The following is a 24495-nucleotide window of genomic DNA, read 5'->3' as shown; positions in this document are numbered from 1 at the left end:
CATGCTCTGGTAAAAACCCCCAAGGAAGATCTCAACTTGTGCTCACAAGCCCACCAAGAAATCTCCTTGTTTCCCAAGCCTCAACTACTACCCCTTCACAAAATTCATTTTTCTTCTAGATCCTCTTCTCTAAGTTGGATGAGTATGACTTATGACTCAACAAAACACCCCTACTTATACCCAACTAAGCCACAAGTCAGCGTAGCCCATTATAAATTAAATAAACCCTTATATTAAATCTATACATAAGCCACAAGTCGACTACAATACTCATTAATTATTCACAACCCAAATTAAATTCCAAAAGTCAGCTCATAGACAACTCAAGCAACATAGGCACCAGGACATGACCGAGTATCAAAACCTCCACTAAGCATCAAGAACTTCACCAAGAATAAATGAACCCTTCATTGACCGAGATATCTCAGACAACACTACTACCGAGTTCCCAATGTAAACAAAGCCACAATATATGCCAAGCAACACCTTCACAAATTGAGTTCCTCCAAAAAATGAACTCCTTCAAAGACCAAGCAACTCAGGCAATACTTCAACCAAGCTTTGTCGAGCTCCTAATGTGTGTTGAGTTCCCGCAAGAATCCTCGAGCACCTTTGATGACCAAGTACCCCAAGCTATGCCAAGCTCCTTCAACAATTGAGCACCTCTAGAATTTCCAAGTCCATTCATCTACTGAGTTCTCAACCAAGAATTACCAAGAGATGACCAAGTAACTTGCTCTACTGAGCATCTCTTCTTTGACCGAGTACCGGTCCAAGCACCCTCCAAAGAAACTATTGAGCCTCCTTCCATGAACTCCAAAGTAGCCATAGAGAGAACCCAAGATGCTCCTACATAAACATGGGAATGGGAATTTACTCCATAGGTGACACCAATAAGGGTCCCTAAACTGTTATCCCTTCAAATATGCTCATTGGAGGGATATCCAAAATAATATTTTTTGTTGTTGTCATCCCTACTAGATATCAGAAAGAAAGATGGTGACTACATTTATGCAAGGTTCACATTTCAACTCAAAATGTCCTTAATAATGGACCTAAGACCATGAGTCAAACAAAAGGCTTGTCATAGACGTACGATCACCTTGAAGAGAAACATCGTGTTTCAATAGTGCAATGAGGTCATGAATTCTCTATTTACTGGATCCTCATTGCCAAGTGTCATTCCTAGAATAAAGTCCAATGCTAAAGTCTCCATAGCTCGATATATGTTAGGCTCTAATTGAGCATAGGAAACCTCACTCACTGATCGTAATTAGTGAGAGCTTGCATCATCTATGGTTTTCTATCAACCTTGATTTGATTGGCTTCACCCCTCCACAAAAGCCATAGGTTGGAAAATTCTATAAAAATATACCCATTTAGGGCCTTTGACTAGTTATGACTTAATAACATCCTATAAGTTTTGAGGATGTCCACCACTTAAATGTCAATGATTCTAGACACCCTAGATTCTTGGATGAGCCAGATCTTAAATTTTTTTTAGCTTTTCCACCATTTCCATGGTAGTTTTTTCAAGTTGCATGACAACACCTTTAGATGGAAAAGGGACCAATCTAATATTCTTTCATATAGATAGGGGCATGGTGTTACTGAAGCTATGGAGTCTACCAAACAACTATGTATATTTTTACCATAAATTCTAAAATTGAGCAGAAAGGGAGGATCCTCGGTATTACCTCAAATGATGGTTTCATTGGCTTCATTGAAAGTTACATTTTTAGAAAGAATAGTCCATGTTTTAGGGAGATCAATCTGTTGGAGGAGGGCCTTCCACTACTTGGCACAATTCAATAGAACATCCATCAGGGACATGGTGGTATTAGTAATTTTCATCACCTTTCAAATATCGAATCTTACTCCAAGGGACCCTAATCCTTTCATTGCAGATTCCTACGACTACTGGGTTGGTCCTAGTGGTAGAGACAGCTCACATTGGCATGAGGTTCATGTGGTATGGAAATAGTCTTGGCTGGAATTGATGTTGTGAAAGGGCCTTTTTTAAATTGGCACCTTGTATTATAAGGAGGGTGTGAATCGGTAAAATCATTGGCCTCATAGGTAGGGAAAAGGTTATCAAAGAATCCTTGGAGCATAGGCTCCTCATCTTCCCACTCATCCTTCCCATAGAAGGCAATTTCACAAATGAAGGCAGAATTGGGAGGTTCTTTCAAAGTACATGGAGGCGTTTGATTGAGGTAGGATTGTAAGTCCAAGTGAGAAATTTGTATTACCTTCTCCAAGGGGGCACAAGTAGCCTCCAAATGCATTATGGTGTCATGTAATCAACACTAGTTGGTCAAGGGATAATATATTGCTATGAGGGTGGTATGGCTAGGTCATGTGGTCCCTTGGTTATTTGGCTAACTTGGGGGAACCCCCATTATTTGGCATGTTATTCCATTTTTAGTTACCTAGTCATTGATTATAGTTTCCATTGTTGTTATCTTGGGGACCAGAGTTAAAAGAACCTCTTTTCTCTGAAAAGATATTCCATGTTGTGGGGGAGTGATTGTTGATTCACCATTCCTATCTTGTCTATTTTCAACTAACTAACTCATGTGATTATCCATTTTGGTGATAATCCTCTATAAGGCTTTCATGTTAGCTGCAAGACGTGTGATTTGATTAGGTGGTTGGGAAGTTTGCACCTACATACCCATTGGATTGGTGGGTACAACAAGATTTTTCCCACATGGTGTGTAGATAAAAAGGTAAGGACTTAATATGATGGAGTGACTTGTGGAACCAAGGTAGGGAATGAAGTCCTAGGTACTTGAGGTACTATCGGTCAAGTCTACTAAGGATATTCCAGAGCTGGGGTAGCAATGGCCTAGAACACATAAGCATAATGGGAGGTGGGAAAAGATAGTGACCTCTCCATTGGAATCATGTTATAACTACCTGCATGAGAAGCTACTCTGGATTGGGGTTGACATGGCATGCCTTGGGTGTCGAAAGGATGATCCATCAGATGGTAAGAGACTTCTATAGATAGTTTGTAAAATTTAGCCAAGGTATCTCAATCCACTTGGGGTATGATCTATATGATGAACATAGATACAAATTGGGGAATGACATCCAAATATGTCCTTACAAAAAACTCTAACGTGAAGGAAAAAGCATCAGGACACCACTTTAGAGCACAATGGGATTAGTTATTAAATATTGGTAGAGGCTTATTTGGTTCCTTTCAAATACTAATGAACTGACAATGGCACAATCTGGGATCATTCTCAAACTAAAATGCAAGAGGAATTTTTTTTTCATATCAATCCATCTGCTAATGGAATTAGCAGGAATATTGAGGTACCATTTCAACTCATTAGGAACTAGATGACTTAAACATCACACACTAAGCTTCATTCCAAGACTAAAAGTGTTAAATAGTCAAAATTGGCTTATTTTTTCCAAGCTTAATTCCCTCCTTAGTGTGTGATGTTTAAGGGTGGCCATTGGGAACATGTGGCAAAAAACATCTTCATGTTCTACATTATTCTAAACTAGAGAATTCTTGAATGCCTAGATATGTTCTTTTGTTGTCTAAGGACCTAGATGTTCATATTTTGGGCATAGCTTCTCGTGATGCAATGATAGGTTATGTGTCATAGGGAAAGTCACCAAGGATGACAACTATCCCATGAGAAATGCTAATTGTTATGGAATAATCATTATCCCTAGTGGTAATTGGCACACAAGTACACTCTATGTAGTGGTCGTAGGTTGGGTCTCGGTGGCCTTACCCTTCTTATTCTTCTTCTTCTTACTCCCTTCTCCCAAGCTTCTATAATTTGGGTCTTGACCATGCAAGGAACAAGAAATGTTGGATAAGGGTGGTGACTCTATTTATAATAAGGTGGGACAAGTATCTAGCTAGTGTTTGTGTGCATAGGATTTCAGTATAGAGTCTTGCAAACTAGGTTGGGTAGGTATCATAGGATGAAACCAAGGGGGTAAAAAAAGAAAATAATAGAAATTAAAGGGCCTAGATAGTTAGAGACTTAATCTATCTATAGTCTAATTTTACACCATTATTATCAACAATGCATGCTTGAATGTTAGGATAACTTAAATACATGCTCAGTCAATCAATCCAACATTATCAAGTGCTAAAAATGAAATACTACCAAAGTAATCAAGATCATTTATTTTTATCCAAGCTAGGTAAGATAACCATAATAAAATAGAAAAAAACTAGTTTCTTTTGAAGATAAATGAATCCCATAGCAATAACTCTAGGACTCATCTACTCTAATGATAGCTTAAAATACCAACAAGCACTGGGATGAACAAAGCTCCAAGGAAGCCAAATTGAAAAAGAAAAGGGTGATACTCCTTCATTAATTACAATGGTGTTACAATGAAATGGAAGATAAAATCATCAATTTTACTGATCCTAGAAAAGTTAGAAATCATCCTCTTTACTGATTACTTCCTATGATCTTTGGCAGGAACTAACTTCTTGCCCTAACTAGTTCACCTACCACCTTTATTTTTGAAATTTATTGAATCTCCTTCCATCTTTAGACAAGGACAACTTCTGGAAGAGGAAATTACATTTAAAAATACATAAAAGGAGGATAGAAAGAATTGAAGAATAAGGAAAGTGATTTCTCGAAGAAAAGTTGGTTCGTGAGTGTCGATCTTTACACACTTTTCCTATCACATCTCTATCAGTTATCTCCTCAGGGAATCCATAGATTGATAAGAGAACTCCACACCTCTAACAACCTTAAATCCATTGGGTGTGCATGAAAATTTTTAGTTGACAAAAGGATATTCTTTATCTTCCATCATTAACTACTTGCTACATCATTAAGAAGTATATTAGACACAACAGCAACGTAAGGCAAGATCAAAGAGGAATATTTGCACATCCATTCGTACCTCATAAGGATTGAAGTTCCAAAACCTTTGAGCACAAAACACCAACTACTAACCACCAGGTAATGCAAGCTCACCTGACCAAGTCATGGGGAAAATAAATCCTTAGACTTGGTCTTTCATTTTGTAGAGTTGTGATAACCTAGTAGGCAAGTAAATTTTCCATTGAGTAGGTATTAAAGCTAGCCAAAAGGAACTTTGCATGTTAAAAATCTTTCTTATAGGGGATTCCTCACTATGCACCCTTCCATCTCATGATACCAAAGGCGTTAGAAATAGAAAGGGAGGCCTCATTGAGCTAGGAAGATAGGAATATTGGGTCCGCCTTCATGGAGTTCTGATCATCCAAGACCTTCTTTCTTTGTTAACTTGTTGCTTCTAGGGATTTCATTCTTGGGAAACCTCACCTCCTATGTTGATAGCTGATCCTTTCATGCTTTAGATCTTAGGATCTAGCTTCCCTAGATCCACTAGGAAATCACCTTTACATCTTCATCTAGAGACAAATTTTTTATAAAGTGGTCTCCCTTTTTCCAAAATTTGAATCAGTCTTTTGTTAGCCATGATACCTAAACAATTTTGTTGGTCCTCCAAAGCCACTACCCATTAGTACCTTAGGAACATCAAAACTATATCTCACTGATAATGAGGCCAAGAATCCCTAAGTCCTAAGAGCCTGCAATATCATAAATGTGAAATACATAAACAACTATCGAGGCCCAAAGTTATTCTAAACAGAAAAAAACACAACGGAATGAGGAAGCATGAAAGTAGAACCCACAAAAGAAAGAACAACCAGGTGAACATGACATGTGAAATGAGAAAGAGATAGGACAAGGGCCAAATGGAAATACCAACCTAGGAGATGAAAACAAATGGTACTATGTTTCCAAAAGTGACACTAATCTGCACATGAACCAGAGCTAACTATAGAATCAAATTTCACTTAAAAAACTTGCACAACCAAAACCATTTCTAGGCAAGGTGACGACCTAAGCAATAAATTGACTTGAAGAGAATGATTGTGATTATTGAACAAAGTGATAATTAACCCCTTTAGGTGCCTTAAATAACATCTTGATCATGTTTTTTTAAAGGGTTCCTTAATTGTACTTTCCTTTCATTAATGAATATTGCCACATGTCTAGCCTTAAGGCCATAGAAATTTCCCCTTCTCATTGAAGACACACAAGAAAAAGTTCACACTTGATCCAAAAGCTACCTTTCAAGAAGACCAAGATCCTTCCCCAAGGCTAAGAATGTTACTTCCTTTTTCCTTGTCGAAGGGATCCATATCCTAGACATGGAATACAAAATCTAGAAGACTGAAAAACCAAAACAAGCCAAAGGGACTTACCCTAAGCAAGGCAAGACCAAAAATAGAAAAGAGGGGATCCGACATTTTTCTCACAAAAAGTAGGGACATGTATGTAGGGCATAAAAAGTCCTTCACTAGTCTTTCAACATTATTTATGTCTCTTCTTAGAGTAAGGTTTTTCCCATGTGGTTTTCTCTATTTCTCCTCTTTACAAGATTTGATTGTGCTTAGGTACCTCATCAGACCTTGTTGTTGGGACCAAAATTTACTTTCAATAGTATTTATAGGTTTTTAACTACTCCCTAAGTTTATCTAGGAGGGGTGTTAGAGTAATAAGGTGTTTTCTTATTAGCTCTCTTCTACTTAAGCCAAAATTTAGGCATATAATAAGTAATTTTTTTAATTAATTATTTTCTTACAACCTAATTTAGTTTTGTGTTAGGCTTTTGATCTCCTTTTATAAGGATTGATCTCTCCTTTTAATTAAAACTTTTTGATTGAATATAGATTATGGCTTGCACATCAAGAATTTCTTCTCTCTTATGAATATGTGAATTCCAATCTCCACACCTTTGTTCCTTTCTTTCTATGATAGGTTTTTGCATGCAATGATTCTTGGGAGTTGTGTGTTGATATTTCATCAACTCCAATAGTTTTAATAACCAATTGACCCTAATTTCACATTTAAAACAAACAAACTATTTTTAAAAAAAAATTTCTAGCTAGCTACATGAGCACTAGTCGAGGAAGAGGAAAATCAACATCTAGTTCTATATTTGGAAAGTTAAATAAGTCTAGTTCACTTTATGAAAAACAACATATCCTAAAAAGGCATCTCTTAAGGAAAGGTGAAAAACACTAAAAACATAATTAAAAGAGGAAAAATTAGAAAATCCATCTTGTTCCATATCTGACATGACAACAAAAAAAACATCTATTTTAGAAGGTTGAATAAAAATTGACTAAGTTTGAAGCATCAAAATGTGGAAAAAACACATTGAAAAATCATGTAATGTTGTGAAAATTCATGATTCCAAGTTAGGAAAAGATGCAAAATATCTTGGAAAATCCTTATTTTATTATAAAATAATATTAGAGATCCTAAGAAAAAACTATGAAAAAGAACGTTGATGGAAGTGTGTTGATTACTGAAAATTGGTCGAGTTTGAATTTTTAATGATCTAAAATCTAGATTCTCCTTTATAACTAGTAGAGATTTGAAATGACTCTCAAACATCCTAACAATATAATGTCACTTAAATGTTATATTTTTATATGCAAGGAAAGTTGAAAATAATGACTAAGTCATGAACACACTTCACCATTGCCAAGGATTTGTGCCCAAGAGACAAATCCACCACAAGTATAGATTTGCATCCAAGTGACAAAATCTTTCACATGCAAGTAATTCTTCTCCAAAGGAAAAATCATCCACCCCAAAGTGAACCCACGCATTCAAATGACATTACATTTTTTTGGCCATGGAAAGGTAAAATATTTCAAAAGGGCATGCTAGTTAGATTTTGAGTGTTTTGATTAACTTAATATTTTTGGAAGCTTCTATTATTAGTAAGATTATTTATAGTAAATTTTACTGCATCTTAAATAGGCTTTATTTTAACTTTGGAACAAATTACTATTTTTAGTAAGTCAATTTTTGTAATGTCTATTTTGGCAACAAGGTAGCTATGTTGATAAAGAGACAAAAATATATACAATTCTATATTTGGAAGAATGAGAAATTTAGGCCATTCATCGAAAAATGGTTAAGTCTAGAGACATCTTTGAAATATCCAAAAGCAGAAAGTCATGAAGAACATCAAAAAAATGGTTTAAGTTTGAAGAACGTCCTTAGAAAACATTGACAAAAGGAAAGGAGATGGAATTACACTGAGTCAAGGAATTTACTTGAGTTGAATAAATTCCTCCACTATGATCCAAACGTGCCCAAGAGGAAAATTACTCTAAGTTAATGAGTTTTTTCAAGTTGAAGAAATTCCTCAACTAGGATTCAAATGCACCCATGAGGGCCAGGAAATTTCTTGTAGTTGAAGAAACTTCTCTACTAGGACTCAAATGCTCCCAACAGAGAAAGTTCCACTAAGTTAAGGAATTTCCTTGGGTTGAAAAAGACCTCTAGAAGTGACAAAATGTGCACAAGAAAATAAGGAAAGATGAAAAATGGCCCAAGTGTTGGAAAAATACCCTTCCATGTCTAATATGTGCCTAAGTTGAAGAGAACGAAGGAAATTTGAGAAATGGTTATTTGTTAGAGAAATTATCATCCTAGTTCATTTACACTCAAGAAAGAAATTGTGAGGAATAGATGAGGTTTGGCTAAGAATGGGAATTCCCCTTCTAGATCTTAAATTTCACCCTCTTCAGGTGTGCACACATAGGTTGAGAAATGTTGATGAAGATATAACCCAAAAAGGGGAATTCATCGATAATAAAATAAAAGTCTAACAAAGTGAATTTAATGAAGGAGAATAGGGAAGTGTGAAATTTGAAGAGAGAAAGAGTTTGTGGAGATGGAAAAGGCCTAAGCTTTTTAAGAAGAAGAAGATGAAGAATTATCATTCTAGATGTTCAAGGAAGACATTCAAGTCCCTAAATTCTGGTTCAATTTTTCAAGAAATTCAATCCAATGCATTCAAGGTTCAAGACTTCAAAGATTAAAGTTCAATTACATTTTGAATATCCAATGAAATCCCAAAATCAAAAGTTGGAAGGTCCAATCTATCTCAAGAAGATTAATTCCCAAGAAAGTCCTTGAAAGGATGAAAATAATCAAAGTGAGATAATTTCAAAAGAAATGATCAATGTTGGATCTCAGTTTCAAAGTGATGTAGTTAGAAAAAAATTGAGTCTACATGGCACCCAACATGTAAAAGTGGTGCCCAATCATCCCCTCTAACTAATCAAAGGTCTCTATGTTGAAGTTCACTACATTCAGGGAAGGGAATCAAGAATAATTTATTTGACAAAGACAAAACACTTAATGAATTGTATACATTTCTTCTATCCCACTCTCCTATTTAATGAGCTTACATAATGGATATTTATTACCCCACTACAAAAATGGTTTTCTCTTTATTGGTCCATTTTGACCTATGCATTAATTGTGACTCTCTTTCTTTATACCTAATGTTGATTAGGTTTGAGATGGAAAAATCTAGATCATTAGCTTTGCTTCAATCTTGCCCATTCTTTGTAAATAAATACTTATATAAAGGGCTCACTTCTAATCCAAGTGGATCTTGAAGACCTCAAAAATTCAGCCCACTGAAAATCTTCCAAAATTGGCATCAATGTATAGAGCATGACAAAACATTCATGACACAATTTGAAGTGCGTCAAAAGGAGTTTGTTCGCTTGAGATATGCTTGGTCAAATAGGTTAACTAAAAAGGTGAAATTTGACCATCTCCAAAGTGGTCAACAATGGGTTTTAAATTAAAGAGCTCATTGAGAGCTTTGCAATGGCATTCGTTTTGTCGAAAGCGGAGTTCATATGTGAAAGTTATGGTCATTTGCAATTTAAGGAAAAATAAAAATAATGATGATGTCATCATGATATCATCATCCTCATTTTATGCTCTTAATAATATAAAAAGATTTAAAATAATGTATAAACATAATATATGGTTAATATGAACCATACATTATTATGATTATTGTTATTTTTAAGGGGTTGGTTTATTTTGTACCGCTTAAAATTACAAAAGCCAAAAAGACAGGTTATTTACTTGGATATGATTTTGGATGGGTTGTTATATTTTGGATATTATAATGTAAGTCAAAAATTATAAGGGCCATTCTTTTCAAGGATAGTAGTAAAATTGGGAGATTTGGGTTATTTGGTTATTTTAAATAAGGAGAATAGTAATTATATTAGTTATATGGTTTTAAGCCAAATATATCCAATATCAAGTATAAAAGGGGAATTATTTTCCTTTGAAAGACAAGCCTAGCGAGGAGAAAATTCTTGTAAGAAGAGAGAGTATCCTTATTTCTTAAATTTTTGGAGTTATTTTACTCTTGATAAAGAGTTTTGGGGAAGTGAGAGTTTTTCTTGTAAGTAAGTTAAGTGGTCTCTTGAGAGATAAAAACTTGGTGAGTTCCTTGAGAGAGTTTTCATAACTTTTAAAGTCATTTTTGTAAAGGCTTAATGTCCATTGAGAGAGAGTTGCAGTTCTATTGCTTAGCATTGTAAAAAGTGGCGAAGGAGCTATGCATGAATATGTTGCTAGAAAATTCTTGTCATCATAGTGTGGAAGTGAGAAGTAGATTGTAACTCCATGGAAGACCATGGTGATGTATGGATTTTGCATCATAATTAAAGGCATCGATCTTGCAAGTTTGTAGATTCAGAGATGTAGCTAGAGTTTGGTGAACTACGAAATCAAATCTTTTGTCTCTTGTTCTTTCTTATGCATGTTTTTTGTCTACTTAGTTATTTTTCGTATTTCTAAGTATTATTTCCTTAGTTCACAAGCAACGTCAGTTATGATCTTTCTAATATATCTATATCCTAGTGAATCTTGAAATTCTAAGTGATTCATAACAAGGAGTTTATAGATCAAGTTTGGTATCAGAGCTAGTCTGAAAAGTTGCAGGTTGTGAGATACTTAGAGAAAATTCAAACAAAGTGAGGCAAGATGCCTTAACATAAGGAAAATCATTTTCCTTTTGTCTTTGATGCCGAATTTTACGAGGCCTTCATGATGATGAAAGCCAAGGTTGATGAGATGTATGAGGAATGAAAGTTTAACAAAGAAGGCTTCTCAAAGGAAGCTAAAGATGCAGACTCAGTGGAATTTACTCATTCTTCTTATTCTCTTGCTTGTTCTCTTGGTGATTCTCATAAACAATCTCAAAATGTTGGATTGAGGTTGTCAACCAAGATGGGCCACAAAGGAAAGGGCCTTGGAATTCATGAACAAAGTATTCTTGAACTTGTGAAGGTGAAAGCTAGATCTCGCCACGCAAGATTGGGGTATCGTGAAAGAGAATGCTCCCTTTGTAGTGGATGAAAATAATTCTCTTAAAGAAGAACCATCTCAAGAAAAATCTTTGAGAGACAATGAAACATCATCTTCAGGCAGTGCTAACACATGCAAGATGTCCAAGAGAAGAGTAAACACAAATTCTTCTCGGCATGCATGCACCAAGGGTGACCATGAAAGGTATATAAAGCCTAAAAAATCTAATGTTTCTTTTGATTTTAAGAAATTTGGAAATGTAAAAAGTTTATGGTTTAGGAAACCATGCACATTTTGTGGGTTGACTAACCCTAGTGTTGCCAAGTGTTGGAAAAGAATGGCTTTGTATATGAAGGTCAAGTCAAACAGTAAAGGGATGATGACTAAAGACCCATCTCCAAATTAGAAGAAAGAGAAAACAAAGGTTGGATGTTGAAAATACCTTTCTCTTATTGCCAAAAAGGTGGACTTCAAGAAGCTAACTATTGGAAGCTTCATCCAGAGCTTCATCCAAAGGACACAAAGAAGATTGCAATTGATTTTCCACTGGTGAACACTGGAAAAATGAAGAGGCTTATTTATGTGAGAAAAAAATCTTCACTCATGTCTGTAATGGTGGGAAAACAAGGTGATTTGAAGCATGAAAATGATGTAGTTTCTTGTATGCCTAACCATCATGTGCTTCATGGATCATCAATGCCACAACATGAGGATTTGTTGTGGAAAGCTATTACGAGGATTAAGGGTATTGTTAGCTCATTGTCATTATCATCTTTGTATTTTTTAGTGTTGCTAATGTGTTCTACATGGATAGTAGCTAGGGTAATGAATACATAAAGATGTGGGAAAATGCAAATGGGTAGCAACGTGATTGTAGTTTTCATAATTATTATACAACTTTTTGGTGAAGCAGGTGCACAAATAAGGTGGATAGATATTGGACAAGTGGGAAAGTGTTTCTCTCACTTACTATATGATTAAGAACCTTTTGGAGGTCCAAAAGTTCCTTTAGTGGCGAGGAATGATCCAGGTGGATCTTGAAGACCTCAAAAATTTAGCCCACTGAAAATCTCCCAAAATTGGCATCAATGTATAGAGCACGACAAAACATTCATGACACAATTTGAAGTGCGTCAAAAGGAGTCTGTTCACTCGAGATATGCTTGGTCAAATAGGTTGACTAAAAAGGTGAAATTTGACTATCTCCAAAGTGGTCAACAATGGGTTTTAATTAAAGAGCTCATTGAGAGCTTTCCAATGGCATTCGTTTCGTCGAAAGTGGAGTTCATATGTGAAAGTTATGGTCATTTGAAATTTGAGGAAAAATGAAAATTTTGATGATGTCATCATGATATCATCATCCTCATTTTATGCTCTTAATAATATAACAAGTTTTAAAATAGCGTATAAATATAATATATGGTTAATATGAACCATATATTATTATGATTATTGTTTTATAAAAAAAGGAGGATATATATTGTTATTTTTTAAGGGGTTGGTTTATTTTGTATGGCTTAAAATTAGAAAAGTCAAAAAGGGAGGTTATTTACTTGGATATTATTTTGGATGGGTTGTTATATTTTGGATATTATAATGTAAGTCCAAAATTATAAGGGCCATTATTTTCAAGGATAGCAGTAAAATTGGGAGATTTGTGTTATTTGGTTATTTTAAATAAAGAGAATAGTAATTATATTGGTTATATGGTTTTAAGCCAAATATATCCAATATCAAGTATAAAAGGGGAATTATTTTCCTTTGAAAGACAAGCCTAGGGAGGAGAAAACTCCAAGGAGAAAATTCTTGTAAGAAGAGAGAGTATCCTTATTTTTTAAATTCTTGGAGAATTATTTTACTCTTGATAAAGAGTTTTGGGGAAGTGAGAGTTTTTCTTGTAAGTAAGGTAAGTGGTCTCTTGAGAGATAAAAACTTGGTGAGTTCCTTTAGAGAGTTTTAATGACTTTTAAAGTCATTTTTGTAAAGGCTTAATGCCCACTGAGAGAGAGTTGCAATTTTTTTGCTTAACATTGTAAAAAGTGGCGAAGGAGATATGCACAAATATGTTGCTAGAAAATTCCTGTCATCGCAGTGTGGAAGCGAGAAGTAGATTGTAACTCAATGGAAGACCATGGTGATGTATGAGTCTTGCATCATAATTAATTGCATCGATCTTGCAAGTTTGCATATCTAGAGACATAGCCAGAGTTTGGTGAACTACAAAATCAAATCTTTTGTCTCATGTTCTTTCTAATGCATGTTTTTTGTCTACTTAGTTATTTTTCGTATTTCTAAGTATTATCTTCTTAGTTCACAAGAAATATCAGTTACGATCTTTCTATTATATCTGTATCCTATTGAATCTTGAAATTCTAAGTGATTGATAACAACGAGTTTACAAATCAAGTTTGGTATTAGAGCTAGTCTGACAAGTTGCAAGTTGTGAGATACTTAGAGAAAATTCAAACAAAGTGAGGCAAGATGCCTTCACATAAGGAAAATCATTTTCCTTTTGTCTTTGATACATAATTTTATGAGGCCTTCATGATGATGAAAGCCAAGGTTGATGAGATGTATGAGGAATGGAAGTCTAACAAAGAAGGCTTCTTGAAAGAAGCTAAAGATGCAGACTCAGTGGAATTTCCTCATTCTTCTTATACTCTTGCTTGTTCTCTTGGTGATTCTCATAAACAATCTCAAAATGTTGGATTGAAGTTGTCATCCAAGATGGACCGCAAAGGAAAGCGCCTTGGAATTCATGAACAAAGTATTTTTGAACCTGTGAAGGTGAAAGCTATATCTCGCTATGCAAGATTGGGGTATGGTGAAAGAGAATGCTCCCTTGTAGTGGATGCAAATAATTCTCTTAAAGAAGAACCATCTCAAGAAAAATCTTTGAGAGACAATGAAGCATCATCTTCAGGCAGTGCTAACACATGCAAGATGTCCAAGAGAAGAGTAAACGCAAATTCTTCTCAGCATGCATGCACCAAAGGTGACCATGAAAGGTATATAAAGCCTAGAAAATCTAATGTTTCTTTTGATTTTAAGAAAGTTGACAATGTAAAAAGTTTATGGTTTAGGAAAACATGCACATTTTGTGGCTTGAATAACCATAGTGTTGCCAAGTGTTGGAAAAGAATGGCTTTGTATACGAAGGTCTAGTCAACTAGTAAAGGGACGATGAATAAAGACCCATCTCCAAATTAGAAGAAAGAGAAGTGAAACAAAGGTTGGATGCTGAAAGCACCTTGCTCTTATTGCTAGAAAGGTGTGTTGGAGTTTGAAAATGTTACCCATTTCCAATTACCCTGATGAGAACAAGATGCATCTAGGGGCAGCTAACTCCCATTATCAACACATCCATTCAGACACCAGGCCAACTATAAGGCTATACTCCTTCTGCACTTCAGGCTCTGCAAAACCTAGGCGGGTGAACCTATAGATTCCTTATATGGTACCAATTATCAAAGCATACACTGAATCTAATACAAAGCAGATAGAAACCCTTATTTCTCCTAATAACTTATGAAATAACATATATCTGCAGTAGCTAGATGCAAAACAATGAAATTCATAGGCTGAGTGAGGGCATTCTATTTATAGCTCTTCAACATGAAAGGGAAATTCATTTGATTAAAGATGTTGATTCAACAAAACCTCAAAAATGCAACAGTATAACCAGTGATCCTATAACTGATCAGTGCCTACTCCATTGGGCAATTCCATGAATTCAAAACATACATCCGTGACATCAGGGCATATCTCATATACCCAAACATCAGATCTATCCAACCACCTTGTGATTCAGACATCAGTGTTCATTCAGGTCTCATTCTCACAAAATATCCTTCTCAAACAACCAGTAACCTTGTTTAAACATATTGAGCATTTACTTGGCCCTTTGGTCCAATAGAAAAATACATCAAACATACAACCTGAAAGGGATGCAAATGGGTCTCAAATCTTTGTTCCAAAACCACATAAGACTTACAGATTGCTGAGACATGAGACAAGAACCAAAACAAAACTAGTGAAATTGTTGCTCATATGTATTCCTTTCCTTGAAACTATACATTCAGATGCATAAAATTAAAACATGAAACAACCTAATATCTCAGAACTATCTATATTATCTCTACAATGCTGTTCACATGAGAGTTCTGCTGAAGAAAATGGTGTCACGGTCATGGAAACATGTCAAAATACTAGAACCAATGGTCTCACAGTGCAAAAACTGGAATCCCCAATGGTATCACAGCAATGAACTTTTTCTTCCCAAAAACTGGAACCCTTACAAAGTATCAGAGAAAGAAAGAAATAGACAAGAAAGAAATCTCGGATCTGTTCTGAAAATGACAAGTGTCGACTTGAAAATCAATCTTCTAGCAACTGAAAAACTTCTTTCTTCCATCCCATCTTGATCTGATTTTGTTTCATCATTTTTTTGCAATTGATTTGCACAATATCTTTGTTGAAATGATGAAACATTGCTGAGTCACCATAATATCTGATATACACATTGAAAAGCTTGGCAAAAATTTGATTGAATTGAGTGAATGTGAGAAACGTGAACTCCAACCGCATTCTTACCAAGTTTTACTAATCCCCTAACTGGATTTTCAATTTTTTACCCATTCCATTGAGGAAGCCCCAAAATTCACATTTTTGGCTATAGCTCAAACCAGGAAGCACCTGTGCAAAAATTGACTTCAGAAATGGAAAATTTGGATTCTCACGATTCCAACGGTATATGATAAGGCATATCTAGCCTCTAAGAAACGCTTAAAATCTTCGTTTGAAAAATAGTCCCCTGCATGTTAGTTTCTTGGCAAAATAATTTTAAAATGAAAATTTTAAAATTATTTTATTTTTCTTAGCCCTTCCAAATTCGAGTCAATTCTAGGTTTGACCAATGCCGCATGTCACTTTCTGATTGGTTGTTATCTCTAGGCGGGACCCACGTTGCATTTTGAATCTTGCCGAATTTTTAGAATTTTTCGGCGACCTCGCTATGTCGCTAGCTGGATTTTCCAAGATTTTTCGGCAAGCGACATAGCGACCTGCCGGATTTTTGACTTTTTCGGCCGCCTATAAGCTACTGATGTCATCATTTGGGCATGCATTTTCTTTCAAAATTTACTTCATTCCTTCTAGCCGATTGGAACCCACGAAATCCACCACACATCACACAACTTTCAAAAGCTTTTGTGTTGTTGACACTACATGTTTGAGTGCAAAAGTATTTAAAAAAAAAAAACTTCCCTTGTACAAGTCATGTGGGATAATTCGTTTTACATTTTCCTCTATCCTGTAAATGCTGATTTCTTCTATTGCATATGTGTGAGCTGTTCCAGCTCCTTTGGCATGAGTTGCTCATTCTTACATGGAGCTCTAACCTTGTGATTGATAGTTCCACAATGGAGTTTCATTTTTATGTAAATATCCCTGCCTGTTGGTCATTTTTTGCCATGAATCAGCAGACTTTTCATAGTGATGGTCGTTTCTTATGCACATGGTCATTTAAAATGAGCTCCCTCCTTCTAAAAAAGCATGATACTGTTGCTGAAGGAAGCCATGGGCTTCAAAAACGTGGATACATGCTTCCTTGAGCTTTGTTTCAGCAGCAAATTTGTTCATTTTTCTAAAAAACGTGGATGCTTCTTCTTCTGTGGATGTTTGCTGCTGTCCTCTTTGTTTTCTCCAGACATGGAGCACATCTTCTATGTGGAAAACTACCTCTCAGCTGCAACTTTCAAATTGAGACTACAATGTGGGAGAGAGCAACCTTTATGCAATCTTTTCCTTAATTCAATGTGCAAACTCACAACAAAAAGCTTCATTGTGCTTGTGGATTTTAATTGATGTGGAAATTTCTTGATTAATACTATCTTTTGAATCTGCCGGCAAATCAGCATCATATTGTGATCCTCTAAACCTCTTTAATGGAACACTTTCCAAATTCTCTCTTTCTTGAATCTTCACATGCTCCTTGTAGTTTGCTTTTAAAAAACCATTTCCACCATTTACTTTGTCATAAGATTGAATCATATGCATAATGATCATCAATTCATTATTTTAAACTCACTTTTAATCAATTATACAAATTGTGAATTAGTGTCTGGAGGCCTGCCGGTTTTAATTAAAACTTGATCAAATCAAGTTACCAAGCCACGAAAATCGGCATGAGTGTTCAATCCTGCATACTCTATCACACTGCAAATTTTCAACCCATGATGGATTCCCAGTCAAGATATTTTAATTGCCGAACATCCATACTTCAATTACTCTGCAGGCAAACAATGTTAAAAAACATAAACTGGGCTCAGGTTCGGCATTATAAACTGGGTTATTGATCACTTGGGGTTTTGAAAACTAGGATATAAGTTCTTTGCCATGAAGAGGATATAATTCCATGTTTTGGGCTCATGAAGAATCACAAGGCACATTTGGCGAATTTTCGAAAACAGGCACTTGAAAATTTTAACTGGCAAATGTGTCAAAAAGTGATTTTTGGCAAATGTACGGACATAAGAAAGTATGCAAATGGATTCATCATGACTTAAGAACTGACATACTTCAATTATTTCTAGGACACAACACAATGGTACAATCCATTTAGGCTAGCCAATTACAGGATCAAAATTATAACATGCCGAACAGGGGTACGGATCAATCTGGATACCTTAGCCGTAACAAAACAATGCAAACTGAGTTTTTGATCATGTTAGCAAATTGATGAAATGGATTCAACATGATCTCAAAATTGGAACATATGAAGTGTCTTACCCCTAGAACACAATGCAAAAAGAATTTTTTCATTTGGGTCAACTGGGTCAAAGATATGATTGGTCGAACAGGGCTTCCCAGAATTGTGAACAACTAGTTAAATGCACAAAACAGTAAATGACCAACTTTGGGGGGTGCAAAACCTAGTCAAACGGATTCAAAATGACTTGAAAATTGAAACATAGGTTCTTTAATATGCATATTAAACATATCCAAAGTGGTGAGCCATGAAAAATTCCTAGGTAAAAGATATTCAAATTCAAACTGGGCCTCTGATTGTTATTTGACACTTGGGCAGAATTGCAAATTTTGACACTAGCTCAAAATGGGACTTCGCAGAATGGTTCGAAATGTCAGTTTAACTTCATAGAACACATAGACGCACTAAATGAAAGGTGTTAGAAAAATTAAACACCTCTTAGGCCTCAGACTGACAACCAAGTACAATCTCATTTAAAAGCATTTAAGGGCTTGATTTTTTCAACGGTTCTCAAAATTGACCATGCAGTTTTTAGTCCCAACAAGATGGACATCAAGAAGCTAACTATTGGAAGCTTCATCCAAAGAAAGACACAAAGAATATTGCAGTTGATTCTCCATTGGTGAACACTGGGCAAATGAAGAGGCTCATTTATGTGAGAAAAACTTCTTCACTCATGTCTATAAAGGTGGGAAAACAAGGTGATTTGAAGCATGAAAATGATGTAGTTTCTTGTATACATAACCATCATGTGCTTCAGGGATCATCAATGCCACAACATGAGGATTTTTTGTGGAAAGCTATTACGAGGATTAAGGGTATTGTTAGCTCATTGTCATTATCATCTTTGTATTTTTTAGTGCTACTAATGTGTTCTACATTGATAGTAGCTGGGTAATGAATATAGAAAGATTTGAGAAAATGCAAATGGGTAGCAACATGATTGCAGTTTTCATAATTATTGTACAACTTTTTGTTGAAGCAGGTGCACAAATAAGGTGGATAGATATTGGACAAGTGGGAAAGTGTTTCTCTCACTTACTATATGATTAAGAACCTTTTGGAGGTCCAAAAGTTCCTTTGGTGGGGAGAAATGATCTAGGTGGATCTTGAAGACCTCAAAAATTCAGCCCACTAAAAATCTCCCAAAATTGGCATCAATGTATAGAGCACAACAAAACATTCATGACACAATTTGAAGTGTGTCAAAAGGAGTCTACTTGCTAGAGATATGCTTGGTCAAATAGGTTGACTAAAAAGGTGAAATTTGACCATCTCCAAAGTGGTCAACAATGGGTTTTAAATTAAAGAGCTCATTGAGAGCTTTCCAATGGCATTCGTTTTGTCGAAAGCGGAGTTCATATGTGAAAGTTATGGTCATTTGAAATTTGATTTAAAATGAAAATTTTGATATCATCATCCTCATTTTATGCCCTTAATAATATAACAAGTTTTAAAATAATGTATAAATATAATATATTGTTAATATGAACCATATATTATTATGATTATTGTTTTATAAAAAAAGGGGATATATATTGTTATTTTTTAAGGGGTTGGTTTATTTTTTATGGCTTAAAATTAGAAAAGCCAAAAAGGAAGGTTATTTACTTGGATATGATCTTGGATGGGTTGTTATATTTTGGATATTATAATGTTAGTCCAAAATTATAAGGGCCATTCTTTTTAAGGATAGTAGTAAAATTGGGATATTTGGGTTATTTGGTTATTTTAAATAAGGAGAATAGTAATTATATTGGTTATATGGTTTTAAGCCAAATATATCCAATATCAAGTATCAAAGGGGAATTATTTTCCTTTGAAAGACAAGCCTCGGGAGGAGAAAACTCTAAGGAGAAAATTCTTGTAAGAAGAGAGAGTATCCTTATTTCTTAAATTCTTGGAGAGTTATTTTACTCTTGATAAAGAGTTTTGGGGAAATGAGAGTTTTTCTTGTAAGTAAGCTAAGTGGTCTCTTGAGAGATAAAAACTTGGTGAGTTCCTTGAGAGAGTTTTCATGACTTTTAAAGTCATTTTTGTAAAGGCTTAATACCCATTGAGAGAGAGTTTTAGTTTTATTGCTTAGCATTGTAAAAAGTGGTGAAAGAGCTATGCACGAATATGTTGCTAGAAAATTCCTATCATCATAGTGTGGAAGTGAGAAGTAGATTGTAACTCCATGGAAGACCATGGTGATGTATGGATTTTGCATCATAATTAATGGCATCGATCTTGCAAGTTTGTAGATCTGGAGACATAGCTAGAGTTTGGTGAACTTTGAAATCAAATCTTTTGTCTCTTGTTCTTTCTGATGCATGGTTTTTGTCTACTTAGTTATTTTCCATATTTATAAGTATTATTTTATTAGTTCACAAGCAATGTCAGTTGCAATCTTTCTATTATATTTATATCCTAGTGAATCTTGAAATTCTAAGTGATTCATAAGAAGGAGTTTACAGATCAACTTCTCATTTTTAAAGGAGTAAAATTTGAGATTTTTTTTCTATGAGACACCAATATAATAAAATTTTCATTATTGATTTCATGGTAATTTCTTGATGTATTTTGGTGCTTGAATGGTTTCATTTTTCCTCACATAGAATATTTGTTAAATACATTGCTTTTATTTCAATGGAGAAATACAACGGAGTTTGAATTTATTGGCTCATACTTTTGGTAGTTTGTGTTATTGTAAGTTGTTTAATTTAGAAAGAGACCCATTTTTCATGGATATTTAACTTCTATCATTAAATGTGTGATGTTCATTATTAGCATGGTATTCACTGGGGTGTGAAAATTATTTGCATAAAAATTATAAGATTGCACTAGCTCTTGTAGAATTGTAGTTTATCTTGGTGAAGTAGAACTTGGTTATTGGGATTTTGTCGACTAGAATACTATCCATTGTCATCAGTGTCCTTAGAAGTATATTTGGGTCCTTCTAACTCTTTTCCATAATTTTAGTTCATTCTAATATTATTATTCAAAGAAGAAGCATCATTGACAAAGGAGTTGTACTCAACATTACAAAGGAACTAAAGAATGCCTCAAAATGTAATTATCTTTGTGATACCATCATATCAAATGTAAATGGGGTTGCAAGTAGAGTGGGTTTAACCATGGAGGAAAAGTTTTGGTTAAGCAAGCTTGAGATGAAGTAGTACTGGGATGGGTGACCTCCTAAGATATCCCAGTGCTTCACCTCTATGAGCATCATGCAGATCAAATTAGTGCTAAGTGTTCCATTTACTTTCATGAGATATGGATTCATTTGAATCACTGGTCATGAAATATGAGTCAATAAGTTTTACTTAAAAAACTACATAGTTAAATCTTAGTAGCAATATCACAATTTGACTTGTTGTGGAAAACTATCTCCTACTTATCAATTGATGAGCTTATGTGGATTTCTAATAAATGGTTCATAAGACACAAAATTGGTGAAGGTTTTGAAAATGGAGTTGTAAGAGAGTGGATTTAAGCATGGAGGAAACTCTATAGTTAGGTGCAATGGAGATGAAGTAGTACTAGGATGAGCGACCTCTTGGAAAGTCTTGATGCTTCACCTCTATGATCATCACCTAGATCTAACGAGTGATAAGTGTTCCATTTATAGTCATGAGAGATGGATTTCATGTTAATCATTACTCATGAAACATAAGTCAATGAGATTGACTAAAAAAACTACATAGTTAAATCTTGATAGCAATATCACAGCTAGAAAAATACTTTTATGCAAATACACACTTAAACATTCTTGAATGATCAAAAAACCTAATTTTTTCATTTTTAAATTTATTGCATCATTCTAGTGTCATGCTTCTAACCTCATCTTAATAATTTCATTCTTGTATTCCTTATATTGATAGTGACATTCTTTTAATCATCATCTTAATTTTAACCATGATCGTCAACACATATAATTCCTACTACAACACTTATGGCCTAAAACAATTCTAACATAATATGTATACATAATCACCTATTCGATGGTTATAATACTCAATCACAAGCTACTATCAACCATGTAAAAGTAGCACTAATCCATCATTTGCAAGATACAAATTCTACATAGATTATATAATTAGTACATAATTATGTTAGTAACAGGTTGACAAAAAAGTTAATTCAATGGCACATCTCATCTCATAGTCTCACAACTAAAAAAATTAGAGGGTATATATCATCATTAATTAACACATATATACTCATCATAAATATATTAACATCAATTATAAAAAAAAGGTTGACAAATATTATAAAACTAAATAATATGTATATGTGTGTAAACATAGATGGATGGGGAGATAAGTAGGTTGAGAGGTAGGGAGAGACAAATCTAGTGAGGGGAGAGATATGGTGATAGGGAGAGTTGGTAACCTATACAATAAAGAGAGATAGCATGCGAGATTTAGGGAGGGGAATACACATTGAGGTAAGGATGGAGGGGAGATAGAGATGGAGGGAAAAATAAAGGTATAAAGATACTTATATATGAAAGAGTTGTGTGTGTGTGTGTGTGTGTGTGTGTTGTGTGTGTGTGTGAGAGAGAGAGATAGAGCCTTACCATTAATATTGTACTCTAAATCCTATCCTATACCAAAAGTTAATACCTTTAACCCTATACTATAAATACTATATCCTACATCCTATTACCTATATCCATAGGGAGAGCCAATTCCTAAGATAGGAGAGAGAGAGAGAGAGAGAGAGAGAGAGAGAGAGAGAGAGAGAGAGAGAGGGAGGGAGAGGTATTTATTGAGTGAATAAGATAATTAGAGAAGGAGAAAGAAGTTCACAAAGATAAAAAGAATGATAAAGAGGTAGAAAGAGTAGTGGAGAGGGAAAAAAAGAGATAGAGAGAGGATAAGTGCTATATAGGGGAGAGATTTAGAAATTAGGGAGAGTGGATGAGAATCCTAGGTGGAAGAGATTAGCATAATAAATATAGGGTGGAGAGGGGGGTATGTAATGAACATTGTAAGCTTGAGATATGAATTTCTAAACATATGAATAAAATTCTCATAGTATTTGTCATGCCCTCTATTGGGTTTGTATATTTTCAATGCAAAGGAAAAAAATGATGCTTTTGAACTCTTACCTTTAATATCAAACATTATTTTTTTCATATTTTGATTAGGTTAAGGTTTTCACATCAAATCTCTTTTGTTAACATTTACGTTTATTGTTAAAAGCTAACATGTTGTTATCTTCGGCATATATGTTTTCTCATTCATTGAATCTAAATTTTGTTAGAAACTAGACTCTAGTCTACACACATTGAAATAATAATAATAATAATAATAATTTTTTTATCAATTTTAAAAAATATTTCATGGGGAACACACTCAAATCTCTATTTTTTAGGGTGTTTCAACTTTTTTTTAAAATTATAATTATATGTTCATTAAAATTTGCCAAGAAATCTTGGGTAAACTACATGCTATTAGCTATTATTTCACTTGAATGATTTTTTTTAATGACATTTTAGGGAGAAAATAAAAGATGTTATGACTTTTTGAGAAAAAATAGGACCACTTTGTGTGCTCCCTTTTTGAAATCATTAATCTCCACCATTTTCTAAACAATTTACTGGTTTAAAAAGTACATTTATAGCAATACAACTCATGTTCTTGTTGCATCTCCAAATTTTGAGTGTAACTATTATCATTTTCTGATCAAAGTTGAAAGTTAGCTGATTTTAGAAGAAAAATGACATCTTAAGACCTCTTTTTTGGTCTCCCATCTTGTTGCACATACCCTATGTGTTTCTACTCCTTGTATAAGCCTTCTTTTATCTTTCCCATGTGATTTTTTTTCTCTTTTCATTTATTGTTTAATAGTTGTGCATCTCCATCAATGAGCAAGTGAACCATTCCCATTTTTTTCTTCTGAAATTCCATGCCTTATGGGTCACAAAGACATTAAATAATCATCATCCTTAATCCTCTTAACATTACCTATAAATATTGTGTACAAGGAAAAGTGAAGCAATGCAAAATAATTAAATAACATCTCCTTTTCATAATTGCACAACCGAAAGGAAGATGTCCCTAATAGGTTCAAGAGGTGACTATGTTATTGTTGTAGTTTTAGTCAAATTTAATTGACCTAGTGGTAATTATTTTATGATTATTGGTTAATCATTAATTATATATATATATATATATCAGCAAAATTCTATTGCCAATATCTCATTAAAATTCTTTTTGTTATAAATATATTATTTTTTCTCATTCAATGTACACGTACTAGGGGGAAATAGTAGGGAAGAAAACCCCCAATATTGCCTAGGACATTTGTGTCATGTCTACATATTGATACAATTGCCTCTATTTCTAAACAAAGAACTTGAGAAGGTATTCCTTCCTTTACAATTACAAGTTATAGTTTTATCCAAGCTTGGTTTGTAATAACATTTTTTGTATAAAAATATGACATTGAATAGATGATTAATATTTAGTCTTTTGTTGTAGTTTTTTTTTCTAGGAAGCCTTCATAAGTTCATAGTTGATATTAGAA

The sequence above is a fragment of the Cupressus sempervirens genome, chromosome 10, assembly GCF_028749045.1.
Source record: "Cupressus sempervirens isolate cs-2001-9-10 chromosome 10, ASM2874904v1, whole genome shotgun sequence".
In the NCBI taxonomy this organism is placed as follows: domain Eukaryota; kingdom Viridiplantae; phylum Streptophyta; class Pinopsida; order Cupressales; family Cupressaceae; genus Cupressus; species Cupressus sempervirens.
The sequence above is the reverse complement of the archived record's forward strand: the minus strand, read 5'-3'. Positions refer to the sequence as shown.